The sequence below is a fragment of the Ceratotherium simum genome, chromosome 1 (genome assembly GCF_057802395.1).
Source record: "Ceratotherium simum simum isolate JZ-2026a chromosome 1, ASM5780239v1, whole genome shotgun sequence".
Classification (NCBI taxonomy): Eukaryota; Metazoa; Chordata; class Mammalia; order Perissodactyla; family Rhinocerotidae; genus Ceratotherium; species Ceratotherium simum.
The window spans coordinates 101,362,776-101,380,100 of NC_141900.1; the positions used below are offsets into that span (position 1 = coordinate 101,362,776).

The following is a 17,325-nucleotide window of genomic DNA, read 5'->3' on the forward strand; positions in this document are numbered from 1 at the left end:
TGAATATATTCATAAGAATGTATTCATATTCATAGAATGTATTCCAGAAGAATATTCTTTCACACAATTATCTGATAAATTGGTAAATTTGATGAATTTGGTGAAATAGTCATTCATCAATTGATTCTTTGGATAATTATTTTCGATCAATACACATTCAGATAATTTGTTTTCAGTGAATTGACCTGGAGCTCCTCGTCCTTACTCTGACCAGTGTGATGTTGGCAGGAGGGGTACTGGTGGTTAGAGTTCACCACCCTCTCAACCTGGGGATGCAGAGGGCCTCCTGTGAAATCTCTGTTGAGGGAGGGACAGGACCCCCTTCTTCCAAAGTGGGAGAGGTTAGAGGCCAAGGTCTACTTCAGACCAAGAGCTACTTAATCAGCTCATTCTTGCTTACTGTTTCACCTTCTTCCCCCTGAAATCTGTGCCTTCTTATTCCTCCTTGTTTCTCGGAGACTGTGGCTTTACTTTGGGGATTTGTTAGTGGGTGTGAATACTTAGTTCACTTGTTGAAAACTGAGCTAGATACAAAGGGGACACTGGCTTTAGCTGTTAGTCTTAGAATATATTCTCTAGATTTATAGAGTGTATATATATTCTATATAAATCAGTAACCAGCCACATGAATTTCCTTTCTCAAGTAACGTATGCTTTTTCCAATTTATAACCCCAGCCACAAAAGGTCTTGATGTCTCATGGAGAATCACTGCCATTGTGAGCCATGGTTTCTGATGAAATTATTTTCTCTCAGATATTTGAAAGCAGGAAGAAGATTGAAAACCTTCACACTAAGTGAACTATGACAGTGGTGAGCTCACAAGATCTAAACATTAGGATATTTGAACCATCTGGTTATACCTTTCTGTCTAAGAGCTATAGCCATGGTGAGCTCAAGAAAAATGGACACAAAGAAAGCCTAAGAGTGAATTTTGAATAAAAGGAAGATGGTAGACTCTATACCATTTAGGACTTAAGCAAAAGAAAAGAAAGTGAATATTTTTATATCAGAGGGTTTGGGGTTTTTTGCTCTTATAAATTAAAGCAGTTTGTAGTCCCTGTATCTGTGAGACATAGAAGGGTCGTAATCATGGTTGATAAGTTAGTCAAAGAAGAAAAGCCCTTAAGTTTAGATATAAAATTAGACGTAATTTAAAAAGTGACATCACCTTTTAAAACCCTTGAAAGTGTCCTGAAATCTCACCAGAATTTTTATGAAGTCTTTCTCTACCCTGTCATAGTCCCCCAGTAATATCTTTTTTTCTTCTACACCACAATTCATGTTAAATTAATGGCATTGATAGCTATCAGTTTTGCTAAACTGCTATTGTTTTAATATTTTACAACTGTGTGTATACTTTGTACGTTTTTGATGGATTCTGTACACATTTATCTCATGACTCTTTAAAGATAACAGAGACTTCAATATTTTCTACATTTTTAATGTATTTTAATTGGGTTACACATCACATAGACTCTTGCCTTATTTTTTATTTTTATTGAAATATACTGTTCATATAGAAAATGTATGTATCATGAATGTACAGCTCAATGAATTTTTTGAAAAACTGAACACATCTATGTAACCTGTACTCAGATCAAAAGACAGAACATTAACAACACCCCAGATTGCTTCTCAAGTCAATAATTGCTTTAACTACAGGGTTGCCCATTTAGCAACCAATGCTAAGCCATGTTCAATAAATAACTACTAAAAAAATATAATTGTGCTATATGATAAAAAAAAAAATCCATGTGTGGATTTTACTAATGTTGTCTTTAGATAGTGCATGACCTGTTAATAAGAAACTGGTAAATGTTCATCTATATCACAGAATTGTAGCGCTGTAAGCCATCTAATCTACCACAATTTCCCTCAGATAATTCCCTTTGTGGGGTACTGCCGGCTGACATCTTCTCCCTAACCCTTTGTTAGTATTCCAGAGAATTTCTGCAGTAAAGGACAAATGCTCTTGCCAAACATCTTACTTCTATCTTCAATTTCCCAGTAGTTTCTGGGATTCCACTACTTACGTTAAATCACAGAGATGGCAAAGAATTCCCTTTCAGTTTTGAACAGTAAAAGATTGTAGCTCTCTTATGGCACTGGCTTCAGCTCCCACATTGGTCCACCATCTGTCTACTCCTAAGTTTACATGAAGCTCCAATCTCCTGTCACTAAATACAAAATTCAAATAACTATCTCTATATTTTCAGCATGATTCTTCTCTTTTAATCTTCTCTTTTCATCTTAGGTAAAGTCTGTTTCATCTGCTTTGGGTATTCCATGACCATTGTGTTTAATGTTCAGAGTTAGCCAGCAGGACAAGTACGGATTTATAGACCAAAATATGCAACTTCAGTTATATAAGTATTTATTTTATTAATATACTCTACATAACATTGTTTTCTCAAATTCATACATTGTCATTCATTTTTCTATTCCCCTCTTTGCACATGAATGTATTTTAAGTGTCTGGAGCTGAGAGGAATCTTGTAATCAGCTGGTATGAATCATTCATTTTAGCAATGAGAATTTATGGGCCAGAGAGGTAAAGTGATTTGCTCGCATAATATTAGTGTCCATGCTATCCAAATTTTAACCCAGCTTTATTTTAGCATATCACACTACACTCCTCTCTTATGTGTCCTATAGTGAATATCACATATCTGTGCACACACATATACAAACACACACACACACAACTTACGTACACAATACAAATCCATGAAACCATACCAAAAAAATTATTGATTTTTAAGTTATGCTAGAATAAAAATATTAATTTTTAAAATACTATTTTTAATTTTTAATCTTGTCTGATGCCTATCACATTCAGATTAAAATCCAGAGGAGATGGATAGAATAAATTTGTAACCTAAATATATATGAAACACTCATTATGTAAATATTAATTTAATGTGCCCACCTATAGCATTTTTCCACTCCCATTTTGCCACTAAGAATGAGAAAAACTACCAAAAGGCAGTTGACACTTAAACGGGATTGTTGTTGAATTGAAGATTGCAGAAGAGTGTAGTTCATAAATATCCGGAGATGTACCCTTCATGGTTCGATGCTTGCTAATAGTCCAGTTGGAAGAAATGACATTGAACTGAAATACACAGAAGCTGCCTCTCACACTAGGAATCACATAGTAGAACAAGTAGTAGAGAGGTTGGCAGAAAAATAACTAATTGTAAAAGGTAGGGACTGAATTTTTGCCTATACTGGTGACTTAGATATGTTATCTGGGCCCTGCCCTTGAGTAAAGGATGAAAATTATTCAGTGGCGAGTATAAACACAGAGTTCTATCAAAGAGGAGTAATGCAGGATTATTTGAAACGAGAAACTATGGTTTTATTATGCATTTTATGATGCAACTTAAAAACAATTATTTACATTCAAATCATAAAGGATTGTACCTAAACATAATATTTTAAGATGTCTATTCCATGCCAGGACTCTGATCATGATTATTCTGTGAACTCAGGACTTTCTGAGCCCCTGAGTGACTGGGTAACCTCGCTAACTTAAAAATGGTTCTCTCACTGGAGTTATCAGCATACACAGGTATAAAAAGGCTCTATTTTACTTACAGCCACTTAAATTCGCAGTTCTGTATGGTTATTATGAAACCAAGTCTTTGAAAAATATTTAAAAGAAAAGAGAGAATTTCATGATACATACTGTTTTAAAGAAAGCCAATCTTAAACTGACAGTTGTTAATTTTTAGCTTTTAATTTGTTTTATTATCAAAATTTAGAAAAATGAGAAAATGGATTCAGGAATTAACTTAGGCTAAATTGCCATTATTATCTTCATTTATGGTGCTCCTATTATTATTTCTCTAAGACATTCTTTTTGCATTACTTCTGTAATACTGATGTTTCAGAATTGAAAAACAATCATCAACTGATAGCATCATGTAGCTCTATTTTCTCCTTAATGTATAGGAGGACAAGAACTATGTGCTTTGGGGATATGGAAGGATAAAGTACTCTGTAACTATTTTAATATTCACTTATCTAGCAGGGTTACGCCAGCCAGGAAGATGGGGGATCAACAGAGCTTCAACAGCATATTACAATTAGGCTGTAGAAAGCAAGGAAATGCCTACACTGGGATTACCTCTTGTCAAAGATCCCCAGTTGGATTCCAAAATAATCTCAGTACACTCTGCTTCGCCTATTTGTTTTTTATTTCTTTTTCCTAAGCTATACAACTCCAGTTTACAAAATATGAGGAAATGTTTCATAGAAATTATGAAAATGTGTATAAAGATATTTAAATTTCATTAGATGGCACAATAAGGCAAACTTCTTAAGGCCAGGAATCCTTGTATTTATTTTCACATCCTCTACAGTGTTTCACATAGGTATGCCCTAGAAAAAGAGGAATTGATTTGAATGTCCTTGCCATTTGGACGGTGTCAGTTTCCTATAAACAAAAGATGATTTTGTGCCTTTAGAGAAAATTGTAAGAAATTGCAATTTATCTGAGACATATGTGGAACAAAGTTAAAGGACTAAATAGAACTTAATCAATTTAGATTTAAGAAATAAATCATATTAATAAAGATAACTTATTTTCCCAAAATGGTATAATAAAAAATTTCACAACTACAATTTTCTATTTAAAATAGAAACAAAACAGTGACTGTAAACAATAGAAATGAATATTTAAGGTTAAAACCAATTAACTGACATATTTATTTAAAAAAACAAATTAAGGAACAGAAAATATAACCTATAAGGCATTAAATGGAAAAAAAATGGAATGTAATAAAAGTAATGAATCCAAAAAGCATAAATGAATTGGTAATATTCTCATTGCCCAATAGTCAGGTGGTGCAATTAAAAGATGGTGGGTTATATAAACCAGGGTGCTTAACCTGAATGAAGACCTAAACCTCTGAAATTATATACAAATTTTGAGTATATATCAATAAGAATTTTTCTTAGGATGGGATTCATAATTTCTTCAGCTTTTCAGCATAGATTGTGACTCAAAAATTATTTTCCTGTATAGCTAAACCACTCAAGGATTGTATATTCTCACTCTTTGCATTCCTTACCAACTGTGTTCTCCTCACCCCACCCCAGTGTTCCTAAACCTCCGTATTCCCAAATCTAATGTTCACTTGTTGTCCTTGTTTTACTTGATATCTCAGAAGCACTTAAAAGATTCAACTAGGCCTTCCTTCTTGAAGCACTCTCTTCCTTAACATCACGTTCTCCTGGTTTCTTTCCTATTTCACCGACTACTTTAAGTCTTCTTCTCATCCTCTTTCCAACTCCTAAAGTTTAGAGCACTTCAAGGCTCAGCCTAAGCTCTCTTTTCTTCTCTATCTCAAGTCTCTCTCCAGGTAACCTTTTCTAGTCTCCTGACTTATGCTCATGCCATCAAATTTCTGTCTCCAGACCTTCTTCCTTGAGCTCCAGACGAATATACAACCGCCTGCCTGACATCTCTACTTAGATTTCCAATGGACATAGCCAACATTGACTCCCTTGCCTGGTCTCCCACCACTTAGTTAAATGGCATTGATTTCCACTCCATTGCTTAAGTCACAAATCTTTCTCTTTCTGGAAGTTTGATAACCAATTAATAAAACCTCTCAACAGTACCTTTAAAATATGTAACAAATCTGACCACTTGTTTCTTCTCCAATGCTAACCTCTGCCCAAGCCTCCATCATCTCTTGTCCTAACTACTGTAAGAACTTCCTAATAGATCTCCCTGCTTTCACTCTTGCCCCCCAAATCCATTCACCTTATAGTAGCTAGAGTATGTCCTTAAAATAGAAACAGCATCCCGTTACTTTCTGCATAAAACTTATCATAGGTTTTCTATCACACTTGGCATTTAATCTTCTAATTACAACTCACAAGGCCCTTACTTATCTCACTTCTGCCTATCTTTTGGTTCTCATTTCCTCACTCCTTCCCCCTTAATCTCTATACTCTAATTACTGTAGTCATCTTAGGGTCTGGTACTCCTACCCACCAAGCATGTTTCCGCTCTGGGCCATTCAACAAGTCATCACATGACTGGGCTCTTCTTGTCCTTTAAGTTTCAGATTCACTGTCACCTCCTCGAGAGTTCACCCCTTGTCAATCAATCTTATCCAGTCCCACGAATCTCTCCATCATAACATCTGTTTTATTTGTTACAGCACTTATCACTCTGAATTTGTACCTACTAACCTATTAGTTATTTGCCTATTATCTGTCTCTGCACACAAGAATGTAAGATCCATGAGGGCAGGACCTTGTCTATCTTCTTCACTGTGATACACTGTTGCCTAACACAAGGCCAGTCACCTGGTAGGAGGTCAATAAATGAGCGAGAGAATGAACAGGACTCTGCCAAGTACAACTCTAGGAGAGCTTACGCTGGTAGAGGTAAATTTCCACGTTATTCTCCTTCAATTCTGAAAAGTTAAGTTGAAAACACAAGACTGCCAAATCTCCCCCATCAGCAGAAATCAGAGAATTTAACAGATGGTGATGTTATTTGCTTCTTCCTTTTATCCTTTTTTTCACCTTTCTTCAATTATAGCATCAAAGTAAGGTGAATGGTTTGCAGTTATTTATGGCAAAAGTAGAATAAAATACACCAAATATTGTGATTTCTCTTGGTGATATAAATCATTTTTTTCTTCCAGTATATTTTGATTTTTCCAAGTTTTCTCCAGTAAGTCTTGTTGTGTAAATGAAAAAAAATAATAAAAAACTCTCTATTTACGACCCAAAACTCATATAAGATGTCACTCTTCAAAAATGCCTTTATCTGCCCTATGCAGCCACACACACAACCCACAAAATGCTATATCTTACTTTTGTAAAACCTAAAAAGTACTTTCTCTTTATACATACATATATGTCTTTGTATATGTATGACAAAAATAATAGTGGTAAAATAAAATCTGCTACTAGCTATTGATGGTATCAGGTGCCTCAGACACATGATAGCTTATGAATTACTTATAACAACTCTCTGACATAGTATTATGTCTTCCTCTGAAAGTGAGGAAACCAAGTTGCAGAGACATTTAATAACTTGCTCAAAATAAAATAGCTAGATTTTTCTAGAGCAGAGACAATTTCTGACTTACCTCTGTTATCCTCAGTGGTAACATGGAGCCTGGGAAATAGTAGGTACTCAGCATATATTTATAGATGAATGGAGGAGTGTGGTTGGCATTTGAATCCAAGCATGAATGACACCTGGACTTTTAACTGCTGTACCACGTTGTATCTTTGGTCTTATCTGCATGTGTACATTAATTATAAGTCTTATGAATTGGAACCCTCTTTGAGATTAGCAATAACTTCTTATTCAGCACAACTTGTTATTACATTTTATATTCAAGACAGGATCAAATACTGGAATGAATGAATGAGTCTGCCAGAATTGGTATATGAACTGGAGTCCTGGATTGATAATATTTATTGAAGATGGCTATTTACATAATCATATTCCTACTAAAGTTAATTGCTTTGGAAGATTATCTCAAGAGAAAAGTGATCATAAGTATAATCACAAAGCTTTGAATAAGAGATTTTGAAGTATAATGATTTTTGGCTGGGAATCAGTAATGGTTGAAAAAATTATTATAGATTTTTACATGAAAATTTAGTCTTGGGGTAGTTATTTAATTCATTTAACATCCAAAATATTGGCCTCTAAAAGCTCAACCTAGTATTTACAAAGTCTAATTGGATTTACCTTGTTGAATAGCAAATAAAGGCATGCTATATATTGGGTTTCTCATTGTATGATAATGCAGAAAACAAAACATAAAATGGACATTGAATAAAATTCAGTTGAATTTAAAAATGAATATCACGATTACCTTTGTTATTTTAAACAATGTTTATATATTTTTGAGGTAAAAATTACAGACAGTTGATTTTCATTATTCACAGCAGTTATGTTCTATATCGTCATTGTAAACTGATTTGGTGAATACTGAACCATTGCTCCTACAAGAAATGTAGGGTTAGGTTCTGGCCACAACATTTGCATCAACTGATCAATATATAAACTTATTTTATGTGTGTTTCTGCTTAAAGTTACCTTGTTTAATACATATAATTGATTCATTAACATTGAGCTAACATACCTGAAAAAAGCTTATCTAACATACATATTTTCTCTTTGTAAGATGCATCACAGCCTTCTTGCACTTAGGAACACTAAAAAGCACTTCAGCACTACATTTGGGGCCCACTTTAAATGGCAAAATCAACAAAAAAGCACAAAAATGCCAAAAGCATTGCACTAAATATACAGTGAAAAGAACATTTGTTTACAGGATGAGAGCTGAAACAAGAAGGCAGAGAGTTGCCTTTTTCATCTTCAGCTGGGAATTTGTGTGTCAGGCAACTCAAACTTTTTACCAGCCTGTGTGTGCACAAGTCCATGAAGGACCATGGAAGCACAAGTATTGATTTTAAGTTACAAATAAATTTTAGCGAGTAGGTGAATACTGAATCCACGAATGAGGATCAACTGTATGTGAAGTGCACAGATCTGAAAAGTAAAAGTCAAAGGATTTTTGTAAATATATGCACTTATGCAGCCAACCTCCAATCAAGATACAGAAGATTTTTGTCACCCCAGAAAGTTTCCTTGTGCTGTTACAGTCCATTCCTACCTGAACCCCTCCCCCATAGGGAACCACTGCCCTGATTTCTGTCACCATAGATTAGTTTCGCCTATTATAGAATTTCAGATAAGGGGACCACTGCCCTGATTTCTGTCACCATAGATTAGTTTCCCCTATTGTAGAATTTCAGATAAAAGCCTTCGTCCAGTATGTTATTTTTGTGTTTATATTCTTTTGTGTAAAACAATGTTGTCTGTACCACTAGTTCATTCTTCTTTATTACTTAGCAACATTTCCTTGTTTGAATATACACTGTAGGGATATACGCTTGTTTCCAGTTTAGATCTATCATGAAGAAAGCTGCCGAAACCTTCCTATACAATATGCATTTCGATTTTGGTAGGTAAATACTTAGTAGGGGAATTGTTGGGTCATAAGTTATATTAAACTTAATATAAGTTTAAGTTTGTTAAAAAACTGCCAATCAGTTTTCCAAAATGGTTGTGCAATTTTACACTCCCATCAGCATTGAAGGAGAGTTCAAATTCCTCCAGATCCTGGTTAGTCCTTTTAATTTTTAGCTACTGAAGGGGGTTTAAAATTGTATATCATTGTGATTTTAATTTCTCTGATGACTAAACAATGTCAAGCAATTTTTCATGTGCTTATGGGTAATGAATATATTTTTTATTTGTAATGTGACTTTTGCCCATTTTTGTCTTTTAATTATTGATTGTAAAAGCTTTTAGCATATTTTAATATGTTCCATTTTCAGATATAAGTGTTGAAAATATTTTCTTCTAGTCTCTCTCTTGCCTTGAATTTTCTTAGCCATGTTGATCGATGAGCAGGATTTTTAATTTTGATGCAGCCCAATTTATCAAGCGATTTTGATGCCTTCTAGGAAATCTGTTGACCCTAAAGTCTTGAAGATGTTCTATGTCATCTTTCAGATGCTTTCTATGGCATCTTTCAGAAGCTTTATAGTTTGAGCTTTTATGTTTGGGTCTAAAATCTATCCAGAATTAATTTTTTGAGTTGTGAAAAATAGAAATCGAGATACATTTTTCTCCTGTATTTATGCAGTTATTCCAGCAACATTTTTTGGAAACAAAAGAAAACAAACAAATAAAACACCTTTTGTTTCTCCATTGAGTTGACTTAGTGCCTTGGTCAAAAAACAATAGACAGCAAATGTGTAGGTCCATTTCTGATCTCTTTCTGGGTTACTATAGCTTTATAACAAGTCTTCATATCAGATGATAAGTCCTCTAATTTTGTTTATCTTTTTGATTATTTTGAATATTTAAGGTTTTTTGTATTTCCTTATAAATTTTAGAATCTTTTATTTTTATTTCTGCAAAGACTAGTGTTGGGATTTTGACTAGGATTGCATGGTATATATCACCATTTATCTAGGTCTTTAATTTCCTTGCAATGATTGAGAGGTTTCAGGGTAGAACTTTAAAAAACTCCCCAGATGACTCTAACATGCAGACAAGGTAAGAAAATCTGTTAAGCTCGCCCTTTCTTTCTCAGAAGATTCTGGGTGCCTGAAAGAAAAGAATTCGTCCTACCCCTGAGATTTTACTTATTAAATAAGTGAAGGGGTCATTTTCTAGTAACACATAAAAATTGTATGCAATATGCTCTCTCCAATATATTTGTCTAACTTAGAGGTTCCATTCAAGTGATTCTTTCAGAATAAGGACATGTTCCAAGGGACTTGCTCTCTATACCTACACAGAAAAGCATTTGACAGTTTCTTCAGCTTAAAAAAAACATATTTTGTTCCTGCCCAACCTCCTTATTACATGTTCCGCCTGATAGCAATTAATCATATTTGTAAGGTGGTTTTGATTGGCATGTAAACGTGAGCAAGGTTAAATTGGATCAGTTTCCTTATGATATGGAATTTATATAGATGAGATATGAAATAGTACATGACATATTTATATAGAGATGTATATCCCTTTTTTTCTTTTTATTGCATAAATGTATAACTGATAACTTATGAGATATATCATTAGCACATCAGAGAACACTATAACTGCCTAAAGATGGATTCACATTCTAGGAAACTTTCCTCTCAAGATTGAATATTGAGCAAGACTGAAAACTCTAGTCACCATAATTTTATTTGAAGCATTTTCAAACAGATGTTACCTCTTAGGTTGCTACTATATTTTAAATACTTTCTTTTTTTTCAATATTCATTAAATCAGTCTTTTCTTCTTGTCTCTAATAAGAGTAACATCTGTTTCTTCTTGTTCAATCAAAGTAACCACCTCAAGAGTCTTGCTTTAAAAATAATACCATTAGAGAGACAGCCTAGATAGAATATGCTTCATTAACATTTTACATTTGCATACAAAACAAGTTTTTCTAGCAATTCTAAGTTAGAGAGATGTTAGAGAAAATATTACAAAACAATTTAGTTATCTTATGAAGGAATTAAGACCAGAGGCTGGAATACCGTTTCAAAGTTGTTGTTTTAGGTTAAAAACTCTCTATGTAAAAATACTGGTTTCCTTTTGTAATGTACAGTTGAAAAGTTCTTATCATTATGAATTAATAACTAACTGGAGGTATCTATTATAAAGTAATATCAGATAATCTTTAAGTGTAAAATTAAATCAAAACTGCTGGAATAGTATATATTTTTACAACAAAAATACTTTGGAAAATATGTACTACTCCAGTTTATATCAGTCTCCTCAAAGTTAGTCACCATGAGAAGTCCTCACTCAGAATTGGAATTAATTTTTGGAAATAGTCCACAGACATTCAGAACCACATCTATTGAATAGTCTATTTTAAAAAAACAGATTTGGGGGAGATCTTCATAGTTATAATAGATCTGTAACTATGAGGGAATAAGAATGATTTTTATTGTATAGCTCTAAATTTCTTTAAATATAGTTGAGGAGCCGGCCTGGCGGCATAGTGATTGAGTTCTCCCACTCCAATTTGGCAGTCCGGGGTTTGCCAGTTCGGATCCTGGGCGCAGACCTATGCACCACTCATCAAGCCATGCTGAGGTGGCGTCCCACATAGAGCAGCTAGAAGGATGTACAACTATGACATAAACCATCTACTGGGGCTTTGAGGAGAAAAAAAGAAAAAAAAAAAGGAGAGAGATTGGCAACAGATGTTAGCTCAGGGCCAATATTCCTCAAGAAAAAAAACAGTTGACCCTGATATTAACAAGAGATATATTGGGAGCTACCTTCTGAAATCCCCAAATTCCTCACCACGGATATTTCACTATTGGATTTATATGGGAGGAGATTATTTGTTCATAAAGACAACCAACTTTTAATCATTTCATAATAGTTAATGCTTATAGAATTGAAGTACAACAACCCAAGTTGATATTTAAAGAGCTAGGCTTACTCACTGAGTAAGAAACAATAGCTAACGTTGAATGCTAACTATGTGCCAGGCACTGTTCTCAATGACAATATATACACTTAATCCTCACAACAATCTATGAAATCGACATTTTTATTATTACCATTTAATAGAGAAGGGAACTGAGGCATGAAGATGTTAACTAGCTGAAGGCCCCGATATTAGGTGAGCAGAAATGAGATTTGTATCCAGACAGTCTGACGTCAGAGTCCGTGCTCTGTCCATTGTACTTTTCTGCCCCTCTGAGAGGGAGTCCGTTAAGTCAGACCCTCCAGGGTTCTAATCCTATCTCAGTCTCTTATGGGGCATGTTACGTATGTGCCTGAATAGAATATGACCTCAAATATAAGGCAATCCCCCATTTTTTCCAACAAGACAATTAAGAATACCTTTTGACTATCTTGCATATATAGACTTTTAGGGCTGTAGGTGAAAATGTCTATAACATTTACCTAATTACTATGTGTTTTTACAATTATATACATAAACAATTTAGAAAGTTTATTTTCCACTCTCACTTTTTGGAAATAATTTTGCTGTAATTTCTTCACATGGAGCTTTAACATCAGTTTCTTTGTCATAACTCTGTGAATCATCTAACACATTTTTGCAGACAAATCATCTTCACCTCTAAGATGTTTGAATACAGGAATTTTTCCCCATGTCTAGTGCTATTACTGGACATGTTTTTCTAAGCTTCAAGTGTCCATTAGCCTAACATTAGGACATGTCTTTTTTCAGTTGTCTCGTGTGTGTATATTCATGATCTCCATGTTAAGACTTGTTATATTGCTGTCTTGTTTAATAGGCTTATTTATAACTACACTAATATTTGTAATTGCGATGGACTAACACCCAAAGAAAAAGTACTACATTTAAGTCTAAGCTTCCTTCTCTGTTAAATGAGACTCATCAAAGCTTCTTTATTTGTTGGCCCAGTGATATGGATATAGATATACTGCTTCCTAGGTGTCAGGCAGTGTTCTAATGCTACCCAAACACTAGTTCATCTACTCTTCAAAACGAATCTATGAAGTGGATACTGTTACTTTCATTTTAGAAAGGAGAAGGCTGAGGCATAGAGGTCAGGTAAATTGCCCAGGTTGACAAGGGGAAGAGCAAACTCAGGCAGCTGGCTCCTGGATCAGTCCTCTCAACTACCTTGCTGTTTCCTGCCCTTCTGCTGCCTTACTGCTCGCTATGGAGAAGAGACAATACAGTGACACATACCGTGTGTGTCAATAGTGGCCAGGCACAAATGAGGCTCTCAGAAATGTTAGTCATGTGAGGCACGGGTCTCTTTTTTGAGTACCAATAACCAGCATCCTTCTTTCTTGGTCTGGCCCTGAGCCACTGTCCAGCCACCAAGACCCCACTGTATCTGGGAGTATGGGTCCCTGCCGAGTCTCTCCATTCCCTTGGACATTTATTGGCTCTGGAACAGTGGTTGGAGGAATACCATCTCTTTAATAGCAAGTGAGAGGTGCTGCCTTTATCCTGTTTGGTGATGTGCTCCTTGTTATTTATGACTCACAAATTTCTAATAAAACTTGGGATGGTGATACTTTTTTTTCCCGAATAAATGTATTAGTATTTATTGTAAGTGTATATCTTATAGTATTGATCTGATCAACTGTGGTATTCTGAGTGAATTTAATATACAGTTATGTGCCACATAACAACATTCTGGTTGATGATGGACCATGTATACGATAGTAGTCCCATAAGATTAGTACCATATAACCTAGGTGTGTAGTAGGCTATAACATCTAGGTTTGTGTAAGTACACTCTATGATGTTCACACAATGATGAAATTGCCTAACGACGCATTTCTCAGAACCTGTCCTCATTCTTAAGTGACTCATGACTGTATTGAATTCCAAAAGCTCTTAAATTTCACTGATGTTCTGTTTCATATGAATTAAACGTTACTAAACAATATTGTTAATTTTTAAAAAATGGCTTGAAGAGGCTATTCCTTATAGTTTCTCTGAAGCAAAACTAATTCTGTACTACTTCCTCCAAGTGACAGATGGCCCAGGAAATGATGGAGGCAAAACACATTCTGGAGCAGGTTCGCAGGAGAGGTCACATGTATTTGTTTTAGTCCGTGTTTGTTGTTCAAGTCTCTCTTGCACTCGAGGGAGTGGACACAAGCAGTGGGAAATTGTGCTGAAACTATGGCACCTTCTTTTCTCGTACCATAAAATTCAAAGGCTGAGTTCTGAGTAGTGGGAAACTACTGTGTAGTTTCATGTAGGCCACTACATGAAACCATGTGAGGCGAAAGGTCTGGATTAAGGTCTCAGCTCTACAAACTAACAACAACATAGCATGTTCAAGATCATCAATCCATTCATTATAAAATGAAAGGAATGAACACAAAGTTCTGTTTGCTCAGAGTTTCGCAAAGTATGGAGATGATTTAAATGAATTCTCGTGAGCTTACTTTAATGTGCCTTGGGAAAAAAATGCTAGAATTTGTCTCTCAAATTCATAAAATTTTCATTAAAATTACAGTTTTAAGGGAAAAATGTCAATGTAAGAAAATACTCAAACACATGTAGTAGTGGGATCTTCCAATACAACAAAAATCTGATGATGCAAATGCTGAAAAGTTGGCAGGTGAACTTGGATGGAGTCTCAGTTTATTTACAACCCTAATATGAGACCACGATGTCCCCAGGAATTGAGCTCCCCTCCAGGGGTGGTGGCAAGCGGAAACGTGTGTGTGTGTGTGTGTGTGTGTGTGTGCGTGCGCGCACATAGTATAAGAGAACTCTGAACACGGATGCACAGAGGCAATATAACATGTTTTATTGTTGTTTTGTTTTTTCTTTGTTTGTTGTTTGTAAGAACTCAGCCTCTGGAACCAGATATATCTGAGTTCCAATTCTCAGTTCTGCCATTTACCAGCAATGAGATGCTTCAACTTTATTAAATTCGGTTCTCTCATCTATTTATTGGGGATAGTAATTTTTAAAAATGTTTCTGTGACTTACAAATGAGTCAAATACAAGTAAAGTACCTACCAGAGTAACTAGCATATAGAGCTTAGAACGGTGTATCCATAAATACTCACACATGAAGAGGTCATGAAATTAGATTCTTCTGTAAAGAGAGCCTTCAGGCTGTTATTTTTTACACATGTGGATGAAGAAAATTTAAAAGAAGCAGCATATTTTCTTTTGAACAATTGGCTCATTCTTGCCCCATTGAAGAATGAACTTCATTATACTTTGGGGCCCAATTCTTATCATAAATTGCTGACGCATACCCCTTAATGATGAACATTAAAAGTTCAAAATAATAACTGGAATTGAAATGAATAGAAATCACGGGTTAAGCTCAGCTGCAGCAGTGGCTGCTATCAACAAGGCTGCTTTTATCAAGCGTCCAATTTCTCTAGTAATTAAGTTTCTTGAAAAAATCATGTAACCTTTTCATTTTAATCTGATGAGAATAATAGACCTTTTTTTCCATGAACAATTAAGCTGATGAAGTTCCATTTATAAATTAATTTTGTGAAGAAATTTTCATTGGAATTTTTAGAAAGACTTTCTCATTTACCATTTAGAACAGAAAGATCTGTCAGCTGAAAATACCTTATAAATGACTTCCTCTAGGTATGTGAATATTTAGGATTAAATTTGGGGACTGAACATTTGTAACATTAAGGTCCTTGTGATCCATGCCCCAAGACTGCATTTCAAAGCAGAGTTCATCACCTTGTAAAAGCAAAAACAAAAACCAGAACCTTACAATTCTATGGTTAATCACCAGTAAACCCAGTTTTGTACTTTAAAGAAAAATGTTATAGTGAAGATACAACAGTGTACGGATCAGTTCTGTGGGACAACTCAAAAGTAACCTACTTGAGAAGGAAGTGTTTCAGTAAACACTACTACTTGTCTGACAGCTCACCGATTTTAATTTTAGGATAAGCCTGCACATTTACTTAGCAATTTCACAGTATAAAACATTTATATATATATGTTCATATATGTTATACATTTCATAATTTGGAAATTATTTAGTATTAATTACTTTAAAGCAGGGATTTTCTATTTTCCTCCATTAAAATAAATGTGCTCAGTAAGTATTACTAAATTAAAACTTGAAAATACTAAAAAAAGTACTGAAAGGGTGACTATTTGTAATGATATTTACCAGTGTAATGTCAGTAAATACCACATATATGTCACTATCTCCTGAGCTCCAACAGGCCTTATGTTTTCTTTAATATAGTATTTCTGTTTAACAGTATAAACCAACCACTAGTTCATGCTTTCTCTGTAAAGGACCGCACTGTAAATAGTTTAGGCGTTACGGGCCATCCAGCCTCTGCTGCAACTTGTAGAGCAGCCAATATGTAAATAAACGAGCTTGGCTGTATTCCAATTAAACCTTATGTGGACACTCAAATTTGAATTTTATATAATTTTGACATGTAATTTAATAATATTATTCTTTTCATGTCTTTTCAACCATTTGAAATGTGAGAACTATTTTTAGCTCTCAGGGTGTACAAAAGCAGATGGCTGCAGACCAGATTTGACCCATTAGCTGTGGTGTGCAGAGGCTTGGCGTTGTCATCTGTGCTTCATTGATTTACCGTCATTCTGTTTTTGGATACCTTTACTCGCTAAGCTTCCCTTTTTTTGTGAAACTATAATGTATCCTCAAGTAACTTCTACCTACGGATTCTAGATTATTCTGTCTGAAGTAGATTAGAACAAAATCTCTTCCCTTTGCCATAACATAGGCCTTAATGAGGTCAAAGAAAGCCAGTCTGACCCGCTTGGACTTCTCTGTCTCTTAATGTTTCTTAAACTCTTTCCAGATACTTATGTTCAATGGCTATTTTCTTCTGTTTGCTCCTTAATTTTCTAATTATTCTTCACAAAATGCACACAAACTAAACAGAAGCTTTAAGTTATTGTCTGGCTAATGGAGAGCTCCATGGAATCTCTGATTCCAAGGATCTTTGTACAAGGCAACAGTGAAGTGTGATTATTGGTGGTGGGAGTTGTTGATTTATTTGGCTGGTTTTTATTTGTTTTATTTCACTATAAAGATACCTCTCATATATAAATGATCAGATAATCCTGGTATTTTTTCCCATGCCCATTCGTGGTCAGTTAGCACAAATAACCACACATACTCGCACATTTATTCTTTAGTCCTTAATTTCTATAAACTGTACTTGCCAGATGTGGTTATTGAGAGAAAATAACAGTACAAAATATGTTTTTAAAAATGGAGAGAGACAATAGATAAAAGTTATAAAT

General features: G+C 34.7%; 1 protein-coding gene across 1 annotated transcript in view; it reads left to right on the forward strand.

Annotated features, from left to right (window-relative positions):
- The window catches only part of CNTNAP2 (contactin associated protein 2), a 1,356,851-nt gene that overhangs the window by 434,077 nt on the left and 905,449 nt on the right, over positions 1–17,325 (forward strand). The gene's annotated exons all lie outside the window — the stretch shown is intronic.